Here is a 4,929-nt window from a genome sequence, read left to right as displayed (position 1 = left end):
GGTAAGCCCGAGAGAACCCACAAAGATAGAGGACAAGTGGGAAAGTTTTTGTGATGACGGAGGAGGACGTGGCGTCATCTAACACGATGGTTGCAGTAATATTTTTATTGCCTCGCAATGTGCTTATGCGTTGTTTGATTCCGGTGCTACGCATTCCTTTGTTTCTACTAAATTTGCAAAGAAGCTTGATGTATTGCCTGAGCCTCTTGAATATGAATTGCATATTGATACTTCTACTGGTGATTTCTTGATTGATGATCATGTGCTCAAGAGATACGTGCTCCAGATTAATATGTTGAAATGCTTGTGGATCTAATGGAACTAAATATTCGAGATTTCGATGTTATTATAGGGATGGATTGATTATCCACATATCGTGCTACTGTTGATTGTTTTTCGAAGAAAGTGATCTTTAGACTTCTGAATCAACCCGAATTCTCTTTTCGGCAAGTTGCAAAGACATTTTTCCAAGGTTGATCTCGACTTTACAAGCGAGGAAACTTTTGAGAAAGGGTTGCTGTGGTTATCTAGGGCTCGTTTGGTAACGTTTCTGTTTCTCTATTTTTCTGTTCTTCTGTTCCCTGGAACATAAAAGGAATAGAAATCTGTTTGTGTACGTCAGTTAATTTTTCTATTTCTCGGAATACAAAAGTGGCCAGGGAATAGATTTGGAACAAAAATAAGAAGGAAAAAAAATCTACTTTTATGTTCCCAGGAACAAAAAGAGAAACAATGTCAGTTTAGAAAAACAATTTCATATACCATTAAATCCCAAAACCCGAAACCTAAAACCCAAAACCCCGAAACCCAAAACTCGAAACCCTAAAACCCAAACCCCTAAATCCAAACCTTAACCCTAAACCTCAAACCCAAAAAGCGAAACCCTAAATCCTAAAACTATGAACTTCAAAACCCAAACCTTAAAACCCGAAATCCTAAAACCCTAAACCCAAAACTAGAGACCCTAAAACCTAATACCCAAAACCCCAAAATCCAAACCCAAAAACCCGAACCCGAACCCCAAAACCCAAACCCCAAACCCGAACCCAAAACCTCAAAACCCTAAACCCTAAATCCCAAACCCTACCCCAAAACCAAAAATCGAAACCCTAAACCCTAAAACCTAATATCCGAAACCCTAAAATCCAAACCCAAAAACCCAAACCTCGAACCCTGAACCCCAAAACCCTAAATCCGAAACCTCAAAACCCCAAACCCTAAACATAAAATCCTAAAAACCTAAACCATAAATTCTAAACCCTAAACCCCAATTTCCTCGACCACCACCCTGTATTTGCTTTGTCTATAAAGAGTAATTTTCTTTATGATTGTATTAAGATCATCGAATTCTATATCATAATATATTTTGATTCTATTTCTAGTCTAGTTTTATCCAAATGTGAATTGTTAAGTCTTCACTGACATTTTTATAATTAAATGAAAAAAATTGGGAATAGAAATTTTTAGGATTATACCAAACGCATTTATGTTCTTTTTCTATTCTGGGAATAGAAATTTTATGCAGTTACCAAACAGTCTCTTTTGCTCAGAAACTCATCTATAGAATAGAAATAGAAAAAACTATTTTTGAACAGAAATTGTTTCTGGGAATATAAACGTTACCAAACGGGCCCCTAGCTTGTGTAAAAGACACAAGGAAGGTTGTAGTGAAGTTGGAAAATGCTCCTGTTGTTAGAGAATTTCCTAGTGTATTTCATGAGGATTTACCAAGTTTACCTCTTGATAGAGAAATTGAGTTCTATATTGAATTGATGCCCAGTATAGCACCAATCTCTAAGGCACCGTATCATATGGCACCTGCTGAATTGAAAGAGTTGAAAACGCAACTCCAAGAGGTTTTGGAGAAGGGTTTCATTAGACCAAATGTTTCATCTTGGGGAACTCCTGTTTTATTTGTGAAGAAGAAGGACAATAGTATGAGACTTTGCATAGACCATCGAGAACTTGAGACCATTGAATTTAATGGAAACTAGATACGTTCTTATCTCAGTGATTTGGGAAGTTGTAAGCATTCAATCGTAAGTGATGATCTCTTAAGTGGTAATATTTTTAGATAAGATTTATGGATAAATTGTTTAGGAGACAGTTGAGATTGGAAATTTGAATAAGTGGATCCTGTCTTGAGAGTATTAAGAGTTAATTATCTCATGATATTAGATTGACAAATTTTGAGATAATGTTATCAATAATCTCTTCTCGAGTTGTTAGTAAAGACATGAAAAGTATTCGAAAGTTTTTGTAAAATAAATAAGAGTTGATTTGCTCGAATCTTCAAGTGGATGATATGATATTCTTGGACTATGTACGTAATTGAAATGAATTAAATGTTGAAAGGAGAATCGACAACTTGTGAAAATTCTAGTTGTGATATGTTTTGATTTGACGGATATTCTGCGGATTATATTTCAAGTGTTAGCGAATGATTATGAACTTTATGGTACCGGAGAAAATTGTCATAATGGTATTTTGTTAATTGATGATAATTTGGAGATATTAGAGACTATGTAGGAAGTGCAAAAAAAAAAAAAAGGAAGAGGTGTTTGGATACTAGAATACTTTAGTAGTGTGATCTTTTAGGCATGACAAATAGTAAGTAATAATTTTCGCTGGATTGATTTGAGAATAGTAATGCGAAATGGGAAGACTAAGCAATAAATGTGAAATTAGGTGGTGATTAGTAGAAGTGGATGGAAAAAGGAATTTCAGCATTTTGGTGATGAAAATGGTAAAGTTGGGCTTATGCTTGTAGACAGTTGAAATCACATGGCAGCGTTACTTGTATGAAGAAAAACGCGAAGTCTTTAGGGATCACAAGAGCTTAAGGTATATTTTTCTCAAGAAGAATTGAACATGAGGCAAAGGAGATGGTTGGAGCTTCTGAAAGATTATGATTTGTTCATCCATTAATACAAGCAAGAAAAATGCAGTAGCAAATACCTCGTAAGTCTTTTGAAAGTGACAACTTTACTCACTACTTGGAAGTCTACTCTCAAGGATGTGAGCAAGTTGGACCTAAATGCTATATGGGTGATTATTGATCAATTGACTAAGTCCGCGCACTTTTTGTCATATCGATTTGGCCTATCAAAAGAAGACATGGCAAAGCGATATGTTAATGAGGTAGTGAAGCTTCATGGAGTTCCAGTAAGCATTGTTTCTTACAGGGATCCCAAATTTGTATCTAACTTTTGGAGGAGTGTACAAGGAGCATTGGGTACTAAACTCAACTTGAGTACAGCTTTTCACCCATAAATAAATGGACAGTCAGAAAGAACGATCCAAATGCTAGAGGATATGTTAAGATCCTGCGTTATTGACTTTGGCGGTTCTTGGGATGAACATCTACATTTGGCAGGATTTTCTTATAACAACAGCTATCATTCCAGCATTAAAATGACGCCTTTTGAAGCTCTGTATGGTTGGACATGACTCCTATATGTTGGGATGATGTTGGTGAGAAAAGACTAGCTAGCCCCGAGTTCATTTAGCAATCGAAGGAAAAAGTCAGGTTGGTTCGGGAACATCTCAAAAACGGCTCGAAGTCATCAGAAAAGTTACACAGACCTTAAAAGGCGCTAATGTGGAGTTTGGTGCAGGAGATCATATATATATATATATATATATATATATATATATATTTAAAGGTTTTCTACTTTGAAGGGCATTATAAGATCCGCGCACATGATGGGTTCCATGCGTCTTTATTTCGGATATATGTGTCAAATCCTGAACATGTGCTAGATTTTATGCTAGTGAGGTTAAGGAAGAACTTAATGTATGTGAGCAGCCTATTCGCATCATCAATAGGAAAGATCAAGTATTGCGGCGGCAAACTATTCTGTATGTGAAAAATTCAATGGCAAAACCATAGTTTGAGAGAAGCTACTTGAGAACTTGAGGAAGAAACGAAACGCAAATACCCTAATTTACTTGAAAGTCAAGATAAATTCAAATTTTGAGGATGAAATTTATTTTAAGGAGGGTGAAACGTAAGAATTGGTCAAAAAGAAAGAGAGAAGGACAAAAGAGAAAAAGAAAGAGAAGACAAACAGAGAGAGTGGGAGATGGGAGGGAAACAAGGAACGGGAAATGGGGAAGAAAAAAGAGAAAGTGAGAGAAAAGAAAAGAAAAAGGAGGAGACAAAGAGGAAAAGAGGGAGGGAATTGCGGAAGAGAGAGAGAGTAAAAGAAAGAGGAAGAGGAGAGCTTGGCAGAGACCTCGGCAGAGGAAAGAAAAGAGAGAAGGAAGAAGAAGGAGAAGAAGAAAGGGAAGTTCGCGTCGGACGTCTCACCAAGTCGACTCAACTACGAATTGTAATGTTTGGTAACAATTTACGACATTCGTTCGTTCAATCGGAGTATTTTTGGAATTAATGATGAAATTCGGAATTATGTGAAAGTAGAATTGTGAAGTCCGTTGTAGGAGTTGATAAGCTGAGATATCATGGGATTTTGATGGTTTAGGGTGTTATGGAGTTATAGCATTTTACGGAACTCGATTTGAACTTATGATTTACTCAAAATGAATTTTCGAAGTTTCCTGCGCTTGATGAATAGTGCGCGACCGGTAGCTTCCGGGCCAAATTTCATCAGCTTCAGGCTAGATTTTGGATCGGCCAAGCTATAGATTTTTTAGTACGTCGAAAGGGCTTTCTTTGGACCATAAATTCGCGTGAAATGGAGTTCGGTGGACAAAGTTATGGCACGAGGAAGTTTATCACGCGAGAAGCCGTTTGTCATACAATTGGTCATTAGTTTAGATAGTGAGCGTTTGGACTACGAAATAACGTAGTTTAGTCGAGTCTAGATTTTTATTGGGTTTTGATTTTGATTCTTGTTTAATTGATAGGATTACGAGATTGTGGGCACGTATAATTACGTTGTTTGATTGTAGGCGTTTTCCAGGTGA

This window comes from Syzygium oleosum, unplaced genomic scaffold (genome assembly GCF_021117445.2).
Source record: "Syzygium oleosum isolate NSW1041296 unplaced genomic scaffold, Sole_v2.1 Sole_v2.01, whole genome shotgun sequence".
In the NCBI taxonomy this organism is placed as follows: Eukaryota; Viridiplantae; Streptophyta; class Magnoliopsida; order Myrtales; family Myrtaceae; genus Syzygium; species Syzygium oleosum.
Note: the sequence above shows the minus strand (reverse complement) of the source record.